Genomic DNA, 24580 nt, shown 5'->3' with positions numbered 1-24580 from the left:
CCCCCCCCCCCGCCCATATTAACAAGTTATTATTTTTTGGCACTGCTCAGCAATTAAGGTCAATATGGAGTGGATAGGGCCGGTCTTGCTGGAGTGTGGCAGCCTCCAGCTCCGGATGGGCCTCCCCAGTGGCTTCCTCTGCCTCTGGGTGCAGACTCTGCCTCGCCTCTCCCAGTTTCCCAAGCGTCCCTGTTTACATGCTTCCTTCCAGCCTCTTCCTTCTCAGTACCTGTCGCTGTTGGTCCTGCTACTTCCTGGGCACATCAGGTGCTCCTGTGAGGACAGCCTGGTGGTTTTTGTCTCCGTGTCTCTCCTTTCCAGCCTCCTCCCTCCTTTGGCCCCCAGCCTCACCCTTAGCAGGCAGAGTCCCTACCCTTTTGGAGCCAGAGGCCGCCGGGCAGCTTCCCTGGGCTCTGTCCAACCTGAAACTGATCTCCAGCTTGGGTGGCCGTGGGGAGACTGTGGCCTCTTTTAGGGCAAACGATTGTGACAAGGGCCATGGGTTCTAGGGTGAGCCGTGGCTTTCAGGTCAGGAGGGCAGCTCTGTCCCCATGTCCCACCCCTCACCTGTTCCGCTGTGCCCCTCCTGATGGAGTCCTGGACGGATTCAGAGGGAGGCGGGAGTGACACAAAAGAAAGGGTGATGTCTGTGAAGAGTGGAGGGGGGTAGGTTTCTGCCCTTGGGGCTCCCAGCTCAGTCCAGGCAGCCTTGAAGCGGAGCGCCCAGTGGCCACGTCCTGGCTGTCACCCACAATGGCAGTGACCTGTAGTCATGATTGTTATTCCTGTGGCGATAATCCTCAGCAGTTCCTAGGGCCCCCTTTCTCTGCAGGACAAATCCTTTTTGGCCCCTTTTCCCCTTCCTTTTGCCCCCCCCCATCCCCCAGCGCCTCCTCCCCTCCCGTCTGCGGGGAGCAGACATTCAAAGTAGGAGCAGAGGCCCTATGAGGTCTGCGAGGAAGATGGAGGGGCGGGCAGCAGGGCGCGTGGCCGGGCGCGCTGCCTTCCCAGCCACACGCCACAAACGCTATGGCAACCTGGATCCCAGTCCTCTCGCTTGAAGCCGCAGTGATTATATAATTCTCGGAGCAGTTTTGCCTCCTTTCCTGGACGTGGTTCTCAGGTGTGAGAGCACCAGGACCCCCGTCTCCCTGCTGTCTTCTCCCTCCCAGCCACCCCCATCCTTGGCATTGCCGGGGTCTTCCTGGGGCAGGAGGCGAGGAGGAGGGGCAGACCTGGAGGAGCAGGAGCGTCTGCCAGGAAGGGCTGGCTGTGGCTTCAGGACTAACGGGACTGTGGAACATGCCTGGGGTCAGGGTTTCAGGACCCGAGAGGCCGGAGGAGCGGATGATGACGTCGGGCGGGTGGTGACAGCCAGAGTGGAGGGCCGGAGAAGTTGCCGGGGCTGGGGGTTACGCCCTCCTCTTCCCATCGCTTAGTGCATGGGCCCTTTCGTCCTGGTTTGCAGTGCTGTCGCGGGGGGCGGGGGTCAGGGTGTGGAGAAGGGGGTCAGCACGTTGGAACAGCCCGCAGGTTCCCCGAGGGCTGGCCCCCGACCCCAGGTCCAGACTGGAAGGGGCTCGTGGGCCTCCCCTCACCTCCATTTCCCATCTGCTCTGGTTGCTCGCCAGCCTCCCACTTTTCTGGGCTGATTTTCCATTGCAGGCTCCAGCTAGCAAATGAGTTTCTTAATAGTCAACCATTTAACAAATAAAACATCAGAACGTCCCTTATCTGCTGGAGACGAGGCAGAGGGGGAGGCGTGTTCTGGGAGCGGAAGACACACCGTGCTTTTCTTTTCAAAGCGGGACTTAGTGATGCGGCAGAACAGTTCTCATCGTAATAAAGTGATAGTAATCACGGTCAGGGGTCGGAGGGCATTGTTACCTGCACCCCAGCTTGTGCAGGTTGACATTAGCTTCTCTTTCTCGGATTCTGTGTAGAGAAACCCGGAGAAAAGGGCTTTTAAGTTTCCAAATACCGTCCCTAGTACCACTCAGACACTTTCCAGTGTATCAGAGTACTAGACAATCAAATCTATTACAAGAATCAATTATTCATTATTTCCACGGAGCACATGCTAACAGTATTTAAATGTGCGCGCGTGCACACACACACACACACACACACACACACACTGAATAAAGAAGAGCTATTTTAAATAGATTACACAAGAACCTAATGCCCTCTGGGGACCTGGTACATGGCAGACAGGAAGACTGGTGATGTAGTCCCCTTACCGTTGCACACCTGTGCCTCATGTTGGGTGAACGGTTCTCTACAGGTTGATCCTACAGGTACAGGAGATGGTGAGCCATTGACCCGTGAGTCTTGGAGATGACCTGGGACTCTTCCTTCAGTTTTCTCTGTGACTTAGAACTGCCTGAGGTGGGTTCTTCTGAGTGTAAGCCGGAGGCAGAAGGCGACCCAGGGGCATCCCGGGTCAGAGTCTGAGGGCCTGCTGATCTTTGTGTCCCCCACCTCCTAGCACAGCCTTGACCCTGGGAGGATGAAAGCAGCCCCCAGACCAGAGGGGCTGTGCTTCCTGCCTCTTCCAGGAGGTGGCGCTCCAGGGTCTGAGTGTCAGGAGGGGCACCTGCGGTGGGAGGCACAGCTGAGGGCAGCCTGGCTGCTGGGCCTCAAAGGCGTACCTGCCCCAGGGCAGAGGTCTGGAAGACTGGGGTGCCACGCTGTGCACATGATGCGCCCTCACCGACCCCTTCTCCGGTTCTGAACCCACTTTGGTTTCTCCCACCCCATCGTCCCTCCTGCCCCAGCCCTGCAGTGACCTCTAGCACAGGCAGCATCCGCTAGGCTGAACCTGTCACCGCCCTGTATTAACATCCTCCCTGTATGTATTTCCTCCCCAGATTAATCTCACCAGGGTTTGGTGACCAGAGGGGCTGGTGGGTCCCAGGGCCGGCCTGAGGCCCTGCTGGAGTGTGGGGCCGGGAGGGGCTGGCCTGTGGGGTTGCTCAAAGGCAAGAAGACATTCCCCTAGATTTATTAGGGGAAAAACCCAGAAACAAGTGGGTATACACTTCACAGCTGATCTCTGTTTATGAGTCTGGCTGGTGTCCTGCTGGGAATGGCAGCAGAGCTCCTGAGACCTCGGGTAGGAAGTGGCTGCGGTCTGTTCTGCTTCTCAGCACTGGGCCCCTGCCCCCCTCCCCCCACACACCATGTTCTCATTCCCATTCCTTTCTTTGCTCCACCTCCGAGCGTAGCCTTGACCCTGGGGGGATGAATGAACTTTCTTGGCTGTTGAGGCAAGTTCCCAGGGTCCAAGAGCCCCGGGAGCCAACCTGACAGCGAAAGTGAGGGGCTGGAGCACCCGCCCCTCCTGGCCCAAGACCCTCTGGCTGGGGTCGGAGGTCACTTGGTGGTGACCTGGCAGCTGACAGCTCCTCACGGAGACTCTGGAGTCAGTGCTCCGCATTCGAAATCGGGAGACAATTTTATTTTCCAGTGTGAACTAAAGGACGCTGGCTTGCGGACTTTCCTGGCAGTCCCGTGGTTAAGACGTGGCCTTCCAGTGCAGGGGGGTGCGGGTTCAATCCCTAGTCAGGGAGCTGAGGACCTACATGCCTCGGAGCCAAAAATCCAAAACAAAAAACAGAAGCAATATTGTAACAGATTCAATAAAGACTTTAAGAATGGTGCACATCCAAAAAAATAAAAATAAAAACTTAAAAAAAATCTTTAAAAAAATAAGGAATCAGATGGATTGTTTGGGAAACACCTGGAGACTTAACAACAAGGCTAATTAGCAAGATAATCGCCCTGAGTGGGTCTGTTTCTAGGTTCTGTCCTGATGGTTGCCTACGTCTATCGTGGGCTCTGACGATGAGAGGAGAAGACTGATTAGAAAAAAATTTTAAATGGCATGGGGAATTGTTTTGCAAAATATCAGGTGCTAAATATTTAGTGACATAAGTGCTAAGCATTCTGATAATGAAGCAACACTCCCAGCCATGACTGTCATTATTAAAATAATTTAGTAAACACCTGTTTCGATGAACCTCAAGGTTATATACTGTACGAAACAAGTAGAAGTGACAGGAGCCCTCTGGGGAAATGGAGGGCCTTCAGCGCTGTTTCAAAGTCAGGTGCAGGGACTCCCTGGCGGGGAAGCAGGGTGGGGGCTGGCAGGACCCCTGTGTTGTGGGGCCTAGGTCCCAGATGGGTACCCGTTGCTTGAGGCCAGGCCTTGACCTGGGGCCCCTGGGGCCTTGCCACCTCTTTGCTGGGTGAGATAGGGTGGGAGCCCTGGAGGGCAGAGCTGGGAGGGGACTTGGGGCTCAGGGGCTGCAGGAGGAGGCCCAGCTCCCTGGGGTGTCTGAGAGCATGTGGGGTGCACAGCTGCTACTTGTGGGACTGAATTCACCTAGGTGGGGATTTATAGGACAGAGCGGGGCGGTTTGGGCCTGCAGCTCAGGAGACAAAGAGAGGTTGAAAACAGGCCCTCACCTCCCCACAGCCCTGGGGGACCTGGCTCTGAATGGAGGTGAGGGAGAGGAGGCCTAACTAGTCCGGTCCCCAGGCCCCAGACAGCTCTTCATCCCAGGGCCGCTTCCCAGGTGTCCTCTGGTGTGCGTGTGTGAGAGTGTATAGGGAGAGGGAGGGCGCCGTTCCACACTCGTGTTGTCTGAAGGGTTGTCAAGCAGACCTAGAATAAATGCCTGTCTCTTCGGGAATTTACTTTCCAGGATCAGAAGATTTTACGGGCAAGAGAAACGGTAGGAACCAACGCTGTTCCCAGATGAGCAAACAGGCCCCTGCAGGGTCACTCAGGAGAGTCGGGCCTGGAACCCACCTCCATTCTCCATCCTCCTGCCGTCTCTGGACCTACTCAGTGCACTCCGATGCTCTAAGAGCATCGCCCAGGGTTTCTGGTTAGACTTTGCCTAATAAACTTCTTGCCCTCCCCCATCCCTCTCCCGACCCTGCTTTTGTTCTGGCTAAAGTCTTTTCTGAGATAGTAGATTTAGAAACTGACTTGGGGTTATCTTTCATTGGAAAGGTTTAAACATTTCTTACACAACAGAGTAGAAGTTTGTGCATGTCTGCAAGAAACTCCTACAAAACTCAGATCACTGTTTTGTGAACGGAGATGCGTCCAAGCCTTTTTGTTTGCTCCCCGCCATTCTGCCCCAGTCAGGGCTCCCCTGAGGGAGCGACGAGCCTGTGTTGCCAGGCTACCTTGGCAAGGGGTTGGCAGTTGTTCATGGACTGGCCAGCTTTGCTGTGTGTAGAAACCAAGGGCAGGGGGGCCATGCAGGTGAGCTACAGGTAGAACAGGTAGAAAGCACGGGCGGTCAGGCTGCAGCTGTCAGAGGCCAGGGTGCCCCGAGTCTACTGAGCTAGGGGAACAAAGGCCCCCCTGCTCCCTTGTCAGGGCTAGACCCCCAGGACCCCTCCTCTTCCCAGGAGACATTTAAAGAAGGAGAGGTCTATGGGGAGGGGGTCATTGGGGCCTGCCTCCACAATCCCCAGAATCTCTGAGCCTTTGGTGTCCGACCTGATGCTCCCAGAGACCAGAAGGCCTTGGAGGCTGAGCTGGTCTTCAGCTTTTAGGACCAGGCCTGAGCCCTGCTCACCCACAGAGGTGTGGCCTCTGAGGTCCCGGGAGGAAGCCACCATTTCAGAACACAGTGTTGCCATCATTTCATGAAATATTCAAGCTGCCCATTTGCCAACAGGACTTTCTTTTAATACACTCGTCTACTCATGGTGCTGCCTGCTGGAACCTAGCTGAAAAGAAAATAAAATAATCTTGTCTCCTGTCCTTTAGAGAAGCAAGCCAAAACTCAGACAGTAAATGAATGTTCTTCTCCGTATTGCCTGTGGGCAGAAATGTTGAGAAATGTTGATTTGATTACTCAATTAAGCTCTATTTACTTTGTAACCATTGTGTCATGTTCTGTCATTTATAAACTTTTCTCCTTCCAAAATAATCCATGTTGGGCTAAAACCTTTCAAAGATGTTAGTTAGCAAAAGCAAAGAAGAGAAAGAAAGAAAGAAAAATAAATAAGCCTACACCTATAAAAATGACTTGGGTCACATTTTTTGACTTCATGTCTTTCTCTGAGACATTTGAAAGAATCAGGTCCCCATTTTTCATCTGAGGAATGGAGACAGTAATCCTTAGCCAGTAGGCTTTGCAGGGCAGCCATGAGGGTCCGAATGGGAGGCTGGGTGTACATTGCTGTGCGGTGGCAGCTGGCTTTAGCAAATCACAGAAAACCAGTGTGTGAGGAAGCAGGGCCATGAAACTTCCGTAGCATTCAAGCAGCATTGAAGGTGGTGTTGGGTGGCTGACATTATTCAAAACTTCAAGGATTGAAACATGAAACAAAGAGAAATAGAATCTGAGGCGGCCTGGCTGATACTGAATATTGAAGGAGAAGGGAAAGACCATCGGGAGAGGCTTGGTCTTCTGGTTTTCTTGGCAACCAACCTGAGCCTGTGGGCTCTCAGGACTGTGATACCAGCTGGAGGGTCAGGACCCAGGGAGGCCGGGCTTCCTCATGGCCACGGCACGTGGTCCCCGTGTGCAGCCTGAGGCCGAAGTTCTGCCTCCTGATCCAGCCAGAAGTGCTCTGCTGGTCCAGACCTTGAGAGTAGGAGGTTGGGCTATCAACCTGTCCTCGCTGTCCACGTGAACTCCCCAAAACTAAACAACCACTCCTTAGCTCCGGAGGACAGGCTGCCTGGCAAATAAAACTTTGCTTCAAATGTCAACCTTGGCTTTGGAAAATAAGCTAATTTAAAAAAAAACATATAGCAAATGTGCTGGCGGTTTGTAGGTATGGGGAGGGAGCAATTCCATGCAGCATCTTAAGACACTCATCAAATAGGAAAGGGCTTTAATTTTACATGGGAAGTGACAGACTAGCCTTTGGTTTCCCAAAGCAAAAATAATCTCATCGTCAAAATGTGTGCTGGGAAATGTGCGTTTAACTTTGCGCCTTGCACCACTCGCCTCCTGCCTCTCAGCCTCTGGGCCTGTGATCTCTGGGGTATCAATGTCTACATTTTTATTTTTAAAATAATATGCTGTAGCATCCATTGTTCTGTGTTTGCAGATGGGGCAGGAGCAGTACGCTATGTACCCTCTTCCTCCCGTTACATCCTGTGTCCATCCTGGGTGTTGCATGCTAAGTCGCTTCAGTCGTGCCCTATGGACTGTGGCCCAGCAGGCTCCTCTGCTCGTGGGATTCTCTAGGAAAAAGTACTGGAGTGGGTTTCCATGCCCTCCTTCAGGGGATCTTCCTGACCCAGGGAACAAACCTGAGCCTCCTGCGTCTCCCGCATTGGCAGGTGGGTTCTTTACCACTGGCACCACCTGGGAAGCCCCGTGCATCCTATGGGAGGGTGTTAATGACATTTTTCACATGAGGAAACTCAGGAGCAGTGGTCTTGATAACGGGGTCAAGGTCATCCTGATGCTGTGGGAGCCAAGAATTAAGTTCAGGTCTCTTGGACTTCCCAAGCACGTGCTGTCTCTCTCCACTCTCCACCTGGGGCCGAGGAGAGACGACCTTGACCAGCCTCGTGTCGCACGGCTTGGATGTGCACTGTGGAAGCTGTGTCTTCCACTGGTCAGGGCGGTGGACAGATATCTGAGTGCTTGTGCTGCCCTGTGGTCACTCCACACGCCTCTGCTCGCTGTTCCCTCTCCGAGCTGTGCATTTGTTCCCGAGCTTCCTGCCTGGACCCTGCTTGGTCCTCAGATCCCAGGGGGAACTCCATCTGTCCAGCTTTGGCTTTGAGATGACCGCTTCATGGCAGGGCCTTGCTTTCCCGCCTTCTTGGAACGTCTCCCCAGTGATCCCCCGCCCTGGAAATAGGCCCTCCATTCTCCAACCCGGGTCTGATGAGTTTGGGGCCCATCCTTGCAGGCTGAGCTCCCAGACTGCATGCGTTATCCATTTATTTGTTTTTAAAGAACATCTTGGTGGAGATATATCACTTACCGTAAAAGATACATTTCATATACCTTTAAAATGTACAGTTTGGTGATTTTTAGTATTTTTACAGGGTTGTGCAATCATCATCACCAAAGCCTGCACATTTTCATCAGCTCAGAGACAGACCCTGCACCCACTGACAGTCACTCCCCATCTCTGCTTCTGTCCCCTGCATCTCCATGTGACTGTGGATTCTCAAGCATCATTGACTGTGATGTTAATCCAGTCACTGGGGCTCACCTCTGCCATCTCACTGTTGGTGGTATATCCCCTGAATTCAGATCCAGGTTGGTTGTGACGACCCACCTGATAAATGACCCACCTGATAAATGGTGCAGCTAAAAGGAAGCACAGGAGGTCAACTGGGGACCTGGGTGTCACTTGGAAGTGAGATCAAGCACTTTCTTTCAGCTACACAAAAAGTGATTTTAAGATTTATTTCTTTTAACTCAGCAAAGCTAAGTCTGTAAGGCAATCTACTGATAGCTGAAGATGTGAATTATGACCTTTAAAAATGTTTTATTATAAAATTTATATAACAAAGTTTTTCATTTTAACCAATCTTAGTATATAGTTTAGTGGCGTGAATTATATTCACAGCATTGTACAGCCATCAGCAGACTATTTCCAAAACTCTTTCCTCACTCCATACAGAAACTCTATAAGCTCTAAGTAACAACTCCCCATTCCTCCCTCTCCCAGTCTCTGGTAGCATCTAATCTGTGTGTCTGTGAATTTTTCTATTCTAGGTATTTCATCTACGTAGAATCATACTATATTTTTCTGTTTGTGTCTGGCTTATTTTATGTGACGTTTCCAAGGCTCATCCATGTTGTGTCACGGGTGTCAGAACTTCATTCCTTTTTGTGGCTGAATAATATTCCACTGTATGAACCAACCACATTCTGCTTATCCATTTGTCAACTGATGGACACTTGGGCTGTTTCTGCCTTTAGGCTACGGTGAATAATGTTGTGAATATCAGTGTACAAGTATCTGAGTTCTTGCTTTCAGTTCTTTAGGGTACAGACTTAGGAATGGAATGTCTGGCTCTGAATTATGGCTTTTTTGTTAGAAGAGCCCATTTCCTCATGTGGCTTCACCACGTCAGAACCCCGTGCAGACAAGGATATTGTATCAGGGAATTCCACTGTGGCAGTCATGAGGGTTAATGTGTTCCTGAGGCTCCCTGGGCCTGTATCAGAATTTTTACTTTAATTAGGTGTTTAACAATCCAGCAATGAGAAGTGACTGATGCTGCTTCCCTTCCAAAAAACAAAGTTCTCCAGACTCAGCTCAGCCCTCCCCTTCCTGCCAGCAGGGCTTTGGAACGGCAGGAGGCGGGTGTTGGGTAAGACAGAGCTCTGTAGCTTGTGTGTCCCCGTCTGCCTGTCTATAGTCCAGGAGCATCCACTCTGGGAACCATGAGGATCCTGGGAGAGGATGGGTCTTGTGTGGCTAGGCTGAGTCCTGCTCCGTGGCCCCATGTCTGCGCCGGTGGAGGGGCTGTATGGCCAGCTGCTGCCTGGCGAGGGGCCTCTATCTCCAGGCTGGGGGCTTGCCTGGGGGTGCTGCTGTGCCTGGGGCTCTTGCCTGCACCTCGAACAACTGCAGTCTAGGCGAGGAAGGGAAAGACACTCGGAAAAAGAAGCACGCAGGGGAAAGAGTCAGGAACAGAGGGAGGAGGCGAGAAGCCAGTAAGACATGGTGGCCCCATGTGGAGACCAGTGGCCAGTTACTGACTCAGGAAGCCCTTTCATTCTTGGGATGGCTATTTTTTTCCGTAACTGTTTTGCCTAAAAGTAATAACATCACTTTGCTTTTTGATTGCTCTAGAATACTTTTTCAATCTTGCTCATGTCTACTGTCAACTATCCTTCAAAAATTTTTTTCGAAGTAATGGGACAAGTTTTATGATTTCTATTTTTTTCAGATAAGGAAACCTGGGCTTAGAAAATTCGAACAACTTGACTTAGTAAGGAAGGAATAAAATAATCAGGTTTTTTTTTTTTTTGAGAGAGAGAGAAGATCAGATGGTAGACTTTATCTTATCTTTACCTTTGTGGGCTCATATGTTATCCCATTTATTCCTGCTGGAGCCCTGTTAGAGTCAGACAGCTTTCTGTGCTACAGTGGCTTGCCGACTCTTGGTCTCAGCTCCTCCTGTAGCTTGACCATATTGACCATCCATCAGGGCTCCTTGTCCTGACGCAGGCTGGCCTCCATCCCTACACCCACCCAGCCCCACGCCCAGCTCCCCGATTGGCAGGTTCAGCTGGGGCATTAAGTGTGTGCGCTGTTTCTCAGATAAGCAGAGTTGAGCATGCTAAGTCAGAATGCAGGTCAGACCTTTGGCAGACTGATGCACTTACTTTAATCCAACTCTTAGTAAATCCCTGTCTTGCGGACTCTGCCTTTGCATCCCCTTCTGGTCCTGTGCACAGGTGTGTCTTGGCCGCGGTCCAGAGCTGAAAGGTTGCACAGTGTTTCTCCAAGGTCAGAGCCTCTGTCACTGTGTCTGGCTTCCCAAGACCTCCTGGGGATCTGAGCTGCACATCCGAGGGGATTATAGTGACTCAGATGTCATATTTGGTCTGCAGTGGATAAGATCCTGTGGCTCTGTGTTTCAATTATTTAAAAGGCAAAAATTTTGATCTGTGCCTGGCTGTCTGAAAGACCAGGCAATGAGGAGCCTTTTCTTAGGATAAATTGACTGTGAAATGCCCTGAAAATGGAGAATCTCATGCCAGTTTTGGTGAAAACAATCCTAAAAGTTGCTTCTCTTCTCCCAGAATTGGGGTGGTCGGTCATTCTCACTGTGTTGTTGGGCACCTGCTGTCTGTAAGGCAGTCTGTTCCTGTGACCTCTGGTTATGGTCCCTCAGTTGTCCCTTCCTCTGGGGGGGGTGGGCGTGTAGTCCAGTGGAAGGGAAGATGCACAGACACCCACGATGGGCAGAGCATGCCTAGCGTTCCAAGGAGATGAAGATGAAGGGCTCACAGGCTTAAAGAAGGAGATGTACGGTCAAATGGAGTAAATAGGGAAAGCATAGATGACAGGGCTGGACCCTGAAGGGCAGGCAGACGTAGGGTGGTCCCAGCAGGAAGAGCAGTATTGACGGGCTCAGGCACTGGATTTTAGAGGAGTGGGAGTTGAGTTTGCTTAGGGCACAGCCATGTCCGGGAAGAAGTAGAGGGAAGGCTGGCACATGTGGAGAGCCCTCACCTTGGGCTGGAGTCTGCCTCCCATTCCGGAGGCTCCCCAAGACTCTCTGGAGTGTTTGAGCGAGGGCAAGGGTGATCAGAGCTGCTCTTCCAGGAGCCTAGTTAGGCAGCGTGGTAGAGCGTGAAGTGGGGCTAAGAGCACAGGTGGAGGGGCAGTTCTAAGGCTGCTGCCAAGTCCAGGTGGGAGAGGGAAGAAGGGGTTTTCTCAACAAAGGCTGGAGGGCAAGGAAGTCCTTTATCCAGTGGGTGGGGCTATCTAGGTGGGTGGGGCTATATGGGTGGGTGGGGCTGTCTACCTGGGAACAGCTATTTAGGTGCTTGTTCAGTTGCTCAGTTCAGTTCAGTTGCTCAGTCGTGTCCGACTCTTTGCAACCCCATGAACCACAGCACGCCATACCTCCCTGTCCATCACCAACTCCCAGAGTTTACTCAAACTAGTGTCCATTGAGTTGGTGATGCCATCCAACCATATCATCCTCTGTCATCCCCTTCTCCTTCTGCCTCAATATTTCCCAGCATCAGGGTCTTTTCAAATAAGTCAGTTCTTCACATCAGATGGCCAGAGTATTGGAGTTTCAGCTTCAACATCAGTCCTTCCAATGAATATTCAGGACTGATTTCCTTTAGGATGGACTGGTTGGATCTCCTTGCAGTCCAAGGGACTCTCCAGAGTCTTCTCCAGTACCACAGTTCAAAAGCATCAATTCTTCAGTGCTCAGCTTTCTTTATAGTCCAACTCTCACATCCATACATGACTACTGGAAAAATCATAGCTTTAACTAGATGGACCTTTGTTGGCAAGGTAATGTCTCTACTTTTTAATATGCTGTCTAGGTTGGTCATAAGTTTTCTTCCAAGGAGCAAGCGTCTTTTAATTTCATGGCTGCAGTCACCATCTGCAGTGATTTTGGAGCCCCCCCCAAAATAAAGTCTGTCACTGTTTACCCTTCTATTTGCCATGAAGTGATGGGACCAGATGCCATGATGTTAGTTTCCTGAATGTTGAGTTTTAAGCCAACTTTTTCACTCTCCTCTTTCACTTTCATCAAGAGGCTTTTTAGTTCCTCTTCACTTTCTGCCATAAGGGTGGTGTCATCTGCATATCTGAGGTTATTGGTATTTCTTTTGGTAATCTTGATTCCAGCTTGCTCTTCATCCAGCCCAGCATTTAGCATGATGTACTCTGCATATAAGCTAAATAAGCAGGGTGACAGTATACAGCCTTGACATAGTCCTTTCCCGATTTGGAACCAGTCTGTTGTTCCATGTTTAGTTCTAACTGTTGCTTCTTGACCTGCATACAGATTTCTCAAGAAGCAGGTCAGGTGGTCTGGTATTCCCATCTCTTTCAGAATTTTCCACAGTTTGTTGTGATTCACAGTCAAAGGCTTTGGCATAGGCAGTAAAGCAGAAGTAGATGTTTTTCTGGAACTCTTTTGCTTTTTGATGATCAAACGGATGTTGGCAATCTGATCTCTGGTTCCTCTGCCTTTTCTAAATCCAGCTTGAACACCTGGAAGTTCACGGTTCACATACTGTTGAAGCCTGGCGTGGAGAATTTTGAGCATTACTTTACTAGTGTGTGAGATGAGTGCAATTGTGCGGTAGTTTGAGCATTCTTTGGGACTGGAATGAAAACTGACCTTTTCCATTTGCTCAGTCATCTCCAACTCTTTCCAATCCCATTGACTTCTGCACGCCAGGCTTAGCGGTCCTTCACCATCTCACGGAGTTTGCTCAAACTCATGTCCATTGAATCAGTGATGCCATCCAACTGTCTCATCCTCTGTCATCCCCTTCTCCTCCTGCCTTCAGTCTTTCCCAGCATCAGGGTCTTTTCCAGTGAGTCAGTTCTTCGCATCAGGTGGCTAAAATATTAGAGCTTCAGCTTCAGTATCAGTCCTTCCAATGAATATTCAGGCTTGATTTCCTTTAGGACTGACTGGTTTGATCTCCTTGCAGCCCAAGGGACTCTCAAGAGTCTTCTCCAACACTTAGTTCAAAAGCATCACTTCTTCAGTGCTCAGTTTTCTTTATGGGCCAAGTCTCACATTCATACATATCTACTGGAAAAATCATAGCTTTGACTATACAGATCTTTGTTGCCAAGTAACGTCTCTGCTTTTTAATATGCTGTCTAGGTTTGTCATAGCTTTTCCTCCAAGGAACAAGTGTCTTTTAATTTCATGGCTGCTGTCACCATCTGCAGTGATTTGGGGGCACAAGAAAATAAAATCTGTCACTGTTTCCATTGTTTCCGCATCTGGTTGCTAGGAAGTGAAGGGTGGGGCTATACGGATGGGTGGGGCTATCTCCTTGGGAAAAATATCTATCTAGGAAGGAGGGACTACATGGGTAGGCAGGGCTATCTCCATGGGAAAATCTGTCTAGGTGGAGAGGGTTATCTAGGTGGGCAGGACTTTCTGGATGGGAAGGGTAGAGGGTGGATTTGGAAGGCTAATGGAAGATACCCAGCAAACATGCAGGATAAGAGTTCATTTAAAAGTGAGATTTTGAAGCTGTGGAAATGGATGGAATTACTAGGGAGAGAGAACAGAGAGAAGGGGAGGATGCGGGGCTGAGGTCAGAGCCCATGTGTTTAAAGATTAGGAAGCAGGTAAAGCAGAGCCAGAGGAGCGAGGGTGGTGGAGGAGAGGCTTGCTCCTGCAGGGCCGCAGAGGGCGTCAGCGTCAGGTGGGATGTGGGAGAGAGGAGAGGAGATGGGAACTGAGGCAGTCCACTGGATTTGAATCTGCTCTCAGGGGACCTTGAGAGTGGGTCCACTTGAGATGGACCTGACCACAGGGAGGGGTACCTGGGGAGCGGAGAGGCCTTTACCTGGATGCTATTTTCACTGCCCTTCTAGGCTAGGGAAGTGGCCCAGCTGCTGTCTGCCTGCCCAGAAGCAGTGTGCCATGATGGCCCTCTGGGGCCTGGTGCCCTGCCACCCTGTGTGGTCCCATCTAGAAACCCACCTGCAGAGTCCAGCCTTATTCTGGTGAATCTCGAAGCACTGCTGATCCCAGCCTGAGCTCTTGCTGGGGCTGGGCTGCAGGATCCTATGGCTCCCCTTTCCCTCTCCAGGGAACCTGAGCAGTGTGTTGGCTGCAGAGGGAGCTCTGAGTCTGATGTAGGGGTCTCCGCAGTGCCAGCTATGTCACTTTTCAGACAGTGGGTCCCAGGCCTGAACCTTTGGAGTCTGGCTTAGCTCTGGTAGAGTGGAAGAGGAGAGAAGAAAATCCACAAGAGAAAATGACCAGAGCAGAAATGCTCTGGAGTTGGGTGGGCCTGGTGGCATTCCAGGGGAGTGGGGGGGGGGGGGGATGCCCATAGACATCACAGCGTGAAGTATCATTCACACCCATTTGGCTGTGGACGGGCACAGGCCAGCACCTCCCAGTGGTTTAATTAGGTTACGGTGCATTTGAAAGGCAGAGGGGGAAAATGGCAGTAAAGGTCATGTAGTAGTATTTTCAGACCTAGAAGTAAATGAACGGAAACTCTAGACCATAGACTCAGGGAAAGTTTCCCCTAGGGAAACTTGGGGACCAGATGCTAAAAGTTCCTTGGTGGGTGGTGTGTGCGCGTGTCAGGGAGAGAAGGAGCAGGAGAGAGTCAGCAGTGGACTTAGCTTGAAGCCCCCAGAAACTGACTGTCACAGGCTGCAGGTGTGTCTGGGTGCCAGGAGACCCAGGTACCTCTGCCTCTTGCTTTGGTATTTTGTTGACTTGCTTCTTTTCCTCATGATTGGGGATCGGTATCCACTACCTCCAACCCCCTAATTCAGAATCCATTTATTCTTTTAACCCCATTTATAAATGACTATGAGTTAAATATTGCAAAGGCAGTAAGTGAAATACAGCAGGAGAAAAACGTTGCAAGTGTGGTCCTGTGCAGACTGTCAGCTGCATGGAGAGATGGTAGTGGCGGCTCAAATGCATCAAGAGTACTTCTGAGCTTAAGTTCTTTTCTAAGAAAGAATGTCTCGGGGGAGGGGCAAGAGAAGTGTCGAACAGCCTCACAACTTCAAAAATAGTAGCAAAGAAAAGAGGTTTTGGGTTTTAAAGACATAAGGGTGTCTTGAGTCTCCTTAGCTTTGTGTATGAAGTGACTGGATGGGGTCAAGTTGGGGTGCTTTACACCCCACACAGTAGATGTGACTAAGGAGACACACCTGCTTCCAAGAAAGTCTTGCGAAGAAGCCTTACTGCATCTTGCATTCTTTTCCTTCCTTCTGGATTCTTTCCTTAGCAATGAAGCGTATGTTTTGCAGTTTTTTGGGTGGTGGTCTATAGTGGTAAACTTCCTCAGTCTCTATTTGAAGTTCTTTCTTTTTCTTTCTCTCTTTCTTCCTCCCTCCCTCATTCAAGAATGATGGTTTCATGGTACACAATTCTATGCAAGCTGTTGTCTTCCTTCAGCAATTGGGAGATCTTCCATTGTCTTCTGGACTCTTATTGTTGCTGATAAGAGGTCTGCTGTTCGTCTATGTCATAATTTTGATTTTTAAAAGATACTCACTTTGTCTTTAGTATTAGGTAGTTTCACAATATTGTGTTATTACATTAATTTAAAAAAAAAATCTTACCTGTGACTTACCTTTTTTTAAATCTTACCTGTGACTTACCTACTTCAACCCAAGGGTTTGTATCGTTCCCAGTTCTGGTGAATTCTCAGTTTATTGTTTCTCCCCTAGACTATCTATTTTATGCTTCTGGAACTCTGCTGATTTTTCCATTTTACTCTTCATCCTAGATGCTCTTTCATATCTTATATTTCATTATTTTCCTTTGCTACTCTCTAGGGAATTTCTTTAGCTCTGTTTTCCAATTCATTAGTTTTTTCTTCATTTGTATCTAGTCTACTATTTTACCTTTAAAATATATTTTTATTTCTAATGACTATTTTATTTATTAAAGTTCTGTTTTGTTCTTTTTCAGACCTTTTATTTTTTAATAATGTATTTTGTCAATTTATGATTTCTCTTCCATATTTTATATCATTAATAATTTTAAACAGATATGTAATATTTATAGTTCATTTTCAGATTGTTTTATTGATTTCAACCCTGTGGAGTGGCTCTCCTGTTTCTTGTATCTTCTGACTTTCCCTGATGGTGGATCACTTCCTCCTGTGATACAAATTTTGAGTGGCTGCCCATCTCCTTTGTGAATTTTTTTTCTCTTGTGGGTTCTAAGCACATGAATTGTGGAAGTGATGCTACAATGTGGTTTTACGTTTGCCTCCAGTGGGTAATCTTGGTGGTTTCACTGATCTAGAAACAGTTTTTAGTATTTGCTCATTGACTTGGAGGGCCCAGAGCATACTGGTGCTTTGATTTGGCATGAGAAATTATTCTCACACCCAGAATCTCAGAGGCAGGGGCCATGCTTATAGGATGGACTGACTCATATAAGCAGGACCCTTTTAGAGTCCAGCACTTCTGTGGTCAGCCCTGTTCTGCTGTCCCCCTTTCCTGTTCTCCATTATCACAGCCCCTCTTAGCCTTGTTGTTAGAACAGCCTCATTGCAATACTTAGGCCTCATTTTTGTTGTTGTTCAGGTGTTCAGTTGTGGCTGACTCTTTGCGACCCCATGGACTGCAGCACGCCAGGCTCCTCTGTCCTTCACTAACTCCCAGAGTTTGCTCAAACTCCTGTCTGTTGAATCGGTGATGCCATCCAACCATCTCATCCTCTGTCATCCCCTTTTCCTCCTGCTTTCAATCTTTCCCAGCATCAATGTCTTTTCCAATGAGTCGGCTCTTCACATCAGGTGGCCAGAGTATTGGAGCTTCAGCTTCAGCACCAGTCCTTCCAATGAATGTTCAGGGTTGATTTCCTTTAGGATTGACTGGTTTGATTGTTCAGAAGCCCATGGCCTACTTCAGGCCTTACCTGTTCTTTCAGGTTGTACAGGGGAAGAGGGTCATGACCTAGTTTTCCCTTTCTTCCAGCCCCCTCTTCCCCCTACTGCTGGGCTTCTAGGCTTGGGGCAGAGGAGAGGGACTCAGAGGACACAGTGCTCACGACTTTCTCCTTAGTGCTTGGCTGCCCACCATCAGCCACCGTCTTACTCTTTGCTCTGGCAGCTGCCTGAGTGCTGACTGTTTCCTAGGGCACCTCTGTGAGTTCTTGGAAGGTCCCTATGGGGTCCTCGGTGCAGGCCATGTGGTCTCTTGGGAACTTCTGCCTCTTTCTGCTGGGGCTTGAATCCCACCACCTACCCATCATCCACTCAGCCAGTCAGGATGAAGGTGTTTGGTCAGAAGTTGGGGCTGCAGTTTGCTTTCTGTTGCCACCCTGTCTGTAGAGCTGCCCTGGAGAATCCTAGACAGGAAGCACGCTCCATCCCTCAGTGTGTGCATTCCCGGACTTGAGAAGACACCAGTCGAGACTTTCCCGGGACTAGCGCTCGGTTGGGTCCAGACCAGGTGTGGCAGGTGGCTCACTGTTCCATCTCCCCTTGGGGAACTAGAGTCGGGACAGACTATCAGTCATTGATCAATCAGTCAGTCACTGTTTATGAGCGCTTCCCATGAGCTGGCACCGTAGCAGCCTCTTGGCAGCAGGCATAAGCAAGCAGAACCAATTCTGACAGCCGTGCATTAAGTGTCCACTGGATGCCAGAGACTCAGTGAGGATGCAGTGATGAGTGAAACAGATGGGCCCCTGCCCCCCTCAGCGCTCTCGACGGGGCCTCTGGCTGCACTGCCTGGAGCCTCCTCGGTGGTGGCCGCGGGGTGCTATGTGGCAGCTCATTTGCATGAAGAGCAAGTGAGTCCTCCAGACTGGAAGTCTCTCTTGGCTTTCACAGAGTTGACCTATCAAGGACCACGTGAGATGCAGACCAGGCCAGGAGTGGAGCAGCCCTGGGGATGAGGGTGGACTGTTGTGGATGATGACTTTGTGGGACGGAGTAGCTCTCTCTGTGTCACTGGGCTTTATCTCTGCTTGTTCCCTTCTTTCCTGAGCTCCTGCCAGGCTGTGGACTGTCCACGTCACCCTCAGGGACCCAGGGCTCTCCTCCCCTGTGTCCAGGAAGGGGCTCTGACCCTGCAGAGCCATGCAGCACGGTCCACACTCTTCCTGGCAGTCGTGGGGTGACTCGGGTGACCGCTGCTGTCCCTGGAGGCTGGAGCCTCCACAGGAGGCAAAGGTGCAGTTAAGACTTGTTCCAGGAGGAGCAGGGTCACCTGGGCCCTGCTCAGAGGGAGGCTAGGGTCAGCTATTCCCATTTTTCTACAAATTTAAGTCATTTTGTGTCCTCTCTGATGTATCTGTGTGTTCAGCCTTTTGTCTAATTGTGAGATAAAAGACTTTATCTTTTTTTTTTCCCCCCAGGAATTCCAGGAGTCAGCAAGCAAGTTCAGGAGGAATTAGTAAGACTGAAATCATTGAGCTGGTGGCTTCAGCTTAAATCAGAGGAAGGGCATACCTAAAATGACAAATGATTCTGGGTCCCCTGTGGATCTGGGACTGGTCAAGGGGCCTGAAGTGTTGCCCAGGGAAGGATTCTGGGTGCAGCAGAAGCTCAGGGCAGAGAGTGCAGGGCTTGACTAGTGATGTCTGCACCAGTCGCAGGCTGGGGATGGTGCCTGGCACACCTACTGTTTTGGCTGTGCCTGGGGAAGTCAGACAGTCGCCCAGGCTCTTTATTCAGTCGGCTGATTCAATCGGTTCTGTCAAACCAGTAGCCAGTTCAGTGGGGGTAAAAAATCAGCTGAAATGTGTTTAGTATAATATAGGAAAGAAAGGAAAAAAAAAACCCATTTTATAAATTCTGTTTTTCACTGTTTATTCAGCCAGGTTGGTATATCATGGACATACTTTAAAAGGTGAATTAAATCCGAGAGCTTCTAACTGCTGGTCTGACTCTGCTGGAGGAGTCACTCAATGAGACTTTATGGTTTTATTACACTGTCTTTGTAAATGGTTTTCAAAACGTTTCACATTGAGTATGTGGTTTTGTTCTCACTGGATCCCAGGGACGCTCAGAGGTGATCTGACCAGTTGGCATGAGTAGGCGAGGGGCTGGCCTTAATCCTGGCTCCTTCTGTGGTTCTGTGAACTTTCTGAGTGTCCTCTGGGGTCTGGAAGAGTCTTTCATCCAGCTGGTTACTGTTGCTCTGCTCTCTGGGGGCTGGGGCCTATAGGCTGGTGCAGGGACTCGGGGTAGTGTCCACGCTGGCTTGAGAGGCCTGTTTCCCCAGCAGCTGATGCATTAGACCCCACTGCCCTGATAGAATGCTTCGGGGTTTGTAGGATGGAAAATTCTGTTTGGAAATGAACACAGCCCATAGTCATCTGCGCCCTGGAGTTGTCAGCTGAGCGTCTGAGTCACCCGCACTGTCTCCTGGCGCCTGCGGCCTCCTGGTCCACCTACAGTGGTCTGAGCTTGGCCATATTTGGCTTTCTTGAGCTGGTTGGCTTTGGACATGTCTTTCAACCTGCCAACACCCGAGTGGGGACCCAGATCCAGCCTTGTGTTTAAGTGTCAGGCAGTAGAGACATCCAGGGATGTGGGGCCGTTTACTGAACATAAATCAGTTCTCAGCTGTGCCTTGCATTCCTTCGGTTGTGAACAGACAGCCATGCCTTCTCCCCCTGCTCTCCCCAGCCCAGACTACCACTGGATTTATTTCTACAACCAGGCACTTTGAGGATCACAAGGGGTTCCCCTTTCCTCCAGCATATTCCTTTCCTCCCCAAATTTGCCAAGAGCATCGCATCCACTATCTCATTGAGGTAGGAACTCATCTTATCCTCGTTTCACAGAGAAGGAGAAAAAGGCTCAAAGAGTTTGGGGAATTTGCCTAAGGTCACACAGCTAATAAATGATGGAGCTGGAATTTGAACCTAGCAACTGTTTTCTGAGTGCTTACTTTGGAAAAGCTCTGCCGTGATTATGTTGTTTCTCTTCTAATCTGGATAGCCTGTCGTCGAGTTTTGAGATTTTTCTTGGTAGTTTCAACTGCAGCCCATATGCAGGCAGCACCAGCCTGTGGATCGGCTCAGACGTCCCTTGGGGAGAGGTGTGGAGTGAGGAATGGGCATCACCGTGGCTGCAGTCACAGCACAGCGACCCAGTCCAGACCTCAGATGCAGGACGGCGGGGTCCCGGGGGTCAGGTCCAGTTTCTGCTCTGCCCAGGTTCCTCTGGGGAGTGGGTGCACCCAGTCTGAGCTGGGAGGCTGTTGGCACCCACGGAGCACTCACAGGCAGAGGGTGCATCCTGGCCTAAGCACGGTTGGTATGTTTAGAACTAATCTCCAGGGACTGTTGTGGGTGTTTATCTGCAGGCTCAGAGATAAAAGTCAGGGAGGTGGGTCAGTAAGAAATGCTTGGGTTGACGTCCACTTGACACAGCGGCTTTTTTCCCAGGGACTTAGGGCGGCCGGATACAAGGGGCCTATTTTAGGGACTTCCTTTATCGGTTTGGAATTGTCACTGTCTGCACTGCAGTCAGATGAGACTAGCCTGGGTCTGCCTTCCCTGCCTTGAGAAAGAACCTTCACACAGGCTCGCCTTCTTTCCCAGTGGGCTCACGTGTCTGGGCCCTGCATTCTCTCCCTGCTGGCCTGCAGACATAGCCTTCTGATTCACTGTCTAATTTAGGGCTGAAACTTGCAGAGCAGTGTCAAGAGGGGCTGTTTTCACTTCTGGATTTTACACACGCTTAATGTTCTTGCTTTGAATAGGCTCCAAGAGGATATAATAAATAAAGCTGTGCACACATCCATCGTGGCAGCAGCCAGCCTCACTGGGAGCCGCCTGCTTTGGGGGATAAACCACATTTCTTTCCCCTTCTTTTCCCCTCCCCTCCCCTTCCTTCAAATATACTTTTCATTCATTAGACAAAACAGTCTTCCAGGGGTAGAAAGGGCACGGCACTTGCATCTCTAGCGCCAGATATTTTGCCATAAAATTATCTGCCTTTGGCTTTTCTTCCCAGTTTGATCCCCATTTATTCTCGAGTCAGACACACCCGTCTTGAGCCACTGCTGAGTTCTATAGGATGACACAGTTCAGACCAACTCCTACTTTATGTAATGGGACTTCTAAAGCGGGCCACCTGTTGGGAAGGCCCAGGAAGCCTCCTGATCCAGGGTTGTGCTCTTCAGTGCTTTTCACTGAAAGGAAAATGGGGAAATGAAAATGGACCGTCCACCATGGAGCAAACATGGTGGAAACAGCACGATGATGGGGACCAGGTTTCAAGCCACGTGTGGGTGTTACAAGAACCAGGTAAAGCTTCTTGTGCAGCCACAAGGCTGAACAGTCTTCAATGTACTGCCCACACCCAGCCAAGGGGTGAGCAGACATTTGTGTCTGTAATGGTCAGTGGGGAATTTTTAGATACACCTACTAGCTTGGAGAGGGCTTCCCTTGTGGCTCAGCTGGTAAAGAATCCGTCTGCAATGCAGGAGACCTGGGTTCAATCCCTGGGTTGGGAAGATTGCCTGGAGAAGGGAAAGCATACCCATTCCAGTATTCTGGCCCAGGAAATTCCATGCACTGTATGGTCCATGGAGCTGCAAAGAGCTGGACATGACTGAGTAACTTTCACTTTCACTAGCTTGGAGAAGGAAATGGCAACCTACTTCAGTGTTCTTGCCTGGAAAATGCCTTGAATGGAGGAGTCTGGAGGGCTACAGTCCATAGGGTGGCAAAGAGTTGGACACAATGTTGTGTGCATGCGTGCTAGCTACATATGTGTCTGTGTTTGTGTGGTAGTTTGATGAGGGTTTCATGCATTTTGTTTGAATTTGAACTTTAGCTAAGCTCGGCAATGTTTCATGTTGGGGATATCTCATATTTGACATTGGGGTCCCAACTTGCAATTCATTGTATTAATAGATGTCTCTTTTATTTCACTTTTTCTTCTCCTGTCTTTTTCAAGAGAGTGGGGAGAGATTTATGTATGGGTGATGCAAGGTACGTCATGTTCTAGAGTATAGCTTTTTAATTTTTATTGTCTTTTTAAAAGAGAAAGATAGTGGTTTGGGCTCCACTGGACTGAGCCGAGTTTAGAAATATTAATAGCCATGATCCATTGAGTGTCTAGTGTATGCTAAGCTTTAAATCAGGGTCTTCATGTGAATTATGTATTTTAAGTCTCAAAACAGTTGTGTGCCATAGATATGCATATTTTAACTGTACCAAGAAAGGACTCGGTTCCCCATGGCTAATGCTGTGGTGCTCCATACAAGTTGGGATCTGGATGTCACACGTAGGGTTGGAGGTAGAGGGTGAGACTTGTGGTCCTAGGCCTGTGAGATTCGGGGGTGCAGGGATGAAGCTGCTTTGTGAAGACTGAAACTTAAATTCCTTGTAAAGAAAGAGATGAGTCTGGGGCTCCCTCTGCCCCCTGCCCTGGACCCTCACAGGTTGTGTGCGTGCGCTCAGTCACACAGTCATGTCTGAATCACCAGACATGGACTGTAGCTCACCAGGCTCCTCTGTCCATGGGATTCTCTAGGCAAGAGTACTAGAGTGGGTTGCCATGCCCTCCTCCAGGAGATCTTCCTGACCCGGAGGTCAAACCCGTGTCTCCCACATTGAAGGCAGACTCTTTCCCACTGAGCCACCAGGAAGCCACAGTAGGTTATGGCTCAGCTCTAAAAGAAAAAACCCTGTCTTAGGCTATAATAGGGATGAGCCTTGAGAACTTCACACTACGTGAAATAAACCAGACACCGAAAGACAAACTCTGGGAGATGGTGAAGGACAGAGAAGCCTGGCGTGCTGCCGTCCATGGGGTTGCAGAGTTGGACGTGACTTAGTGACTGAACAACAAAGAGACAGATCCTATATGATTCTATTTGTATGAGGTGTATAAAGCAATCAAACACCCAGAAACTAGAAAGGTGGTTGAAAAATGGCTAAAACGGTACTTTTTATATTTTGTGATTTTGTTTTTAATTGGAGGATAATTGCTTCACAATGTTGTGTTGGTTTCTGCCATACTGTGTTTTGTGTTTTTTTTTTACCACACACAAAAACTAGGTCTAGGATAATTGATACCCAAATGATCCTTCAAAGATAAACACAAATGGGACTTCCTTGGTGGCTCGGCAGTAAAGAATCTGCGTGCCAATGCAGGGGACGTGGGTTCGATTCCTGATCTGGGGGATCCCACGTGCCTCGGAGCAACTGAGCCCATGTACCACAACTATCAAGCCCATGTGCCCAAACTACTGAAAGCCTGAGCGCCCAGAGCCCATGCTCTGAAACAAGAGAAGTCACTGCAGTGAGAAGCCCCTTCGCACCGCAACAAATACCCAGCACAGCCAGCACATAAAAATAAATGCAAATTACTTTGAAGAAACTTCTACATCTCAGGGTCCTCAGTACTTTCATAAAATAAGCAATCCTGGCTGAGGATGAGCTAACACTATAAAACACAAACCTCATGAAAAATAAACCTCCACGTACAACAGCCAGCAGGTGTAACAGGCAGCAGGGTCAGTGCTCTGAGAACTAAAGTAGCAGCGTGGTGTGAAGGATCCATAGAACAAATTGCTTGAAACAGGTGAAGAGATAAAAGAAGAAATAGGAAGCCTAAAAAAAGAACAGTGCTTTACAAAAAAAGAGAAGGTTTGAACAAAGAGCCCAGTGATACTTTTGGAACTGAAAAATGATCATTGAGGTAAATAAGTTAATGGGATGGATGAAACATCAGAGTAGACACAGCTGAAGATAAAGTCTGTGGCTAGAGGTTAGACCTGAGGACATTGCCCGGAATTCAGCACTGAGAGATTAGGTGCTGATTCTACGAAAAAGCAGATAAAAGAGTCAGGGTTGGAACCAAAAGATTCAATGTATGTCTAGATGGTGTTCCAGGAGACAAGAGAAAGAAAATGGTGAAAAGACATTTTTTCAGAAGCTAATGCCGAGGACATTCCAAAGCAGAAGGAAGATACTGCTGTGTAGGTTGCAGTAGTGCACTGAGGATTGGGTAGGGGGATTAAAAATACATCGGCATCTGGACACTCAGCATGGAAAACTGCTGGAAAGTCAAAGAGAATGAGAAAATATTAAAAGCAAGCAGGGAGAAAAGACAGATTATCTGCAAACAGCAGACTTCATCAAAAGCACAACAGAGGTTAGAAGACAATGCAACACTGTCTTCCAAGTGCTCAGGAGATATGAAAGTAGAATTCTACACAAAGCCAGAGTATCTTTCAAGAGTTAGGATGAAAAGGCATTTTTCGCATCAACAAAGACTGAACGCGATTACCTCTAAAGTGGTCGTGGCTGAGAGAGCTACCAGGAGACGCATGTGAACAAGAAGCATTCATCGTTTCTTTTCTTTGAAAGAAGGCTAAGGTTTAGGATGATTTGAAAACAAAGGATTTGTAAACATTGAGCAATAGTAAA

At 49.2% G+C, this 24580-nt stretch overlaps 1 protein-coding gene across 4 annotated transcripts in view; it reads left to right on the top strand.

Moving 5' to 3' along the window:
- Nucleotides 1-24580, top strand: part of CACNA1C (calcium voltage-gated channel subunit alpha1 C) — a 392177-nt gene that overhangs the window by 1131 nt on the left and 366466 nt on the right. The window lies entirely within an intron of this gene.

The sequence above is a fragment of the Oryx dammah genome, unplaced genomic scaffold (genome assembly GCF_014754425.2).
Source record: "Oryx dammah isolate SB20612 unplaced genomic scaffold, SCBI_Odam_1.1 HiC_scaffold_29, whole genome shotgun sequence".
NCBI lineage: Eukaryota > Metazoa > Chordata > Mammalia > Artiodactyla > Bovidae > Oryx > Oryx dammah.
This window is presented reverse-complemented; position numbering and strand designations above follow the sequence as displayed.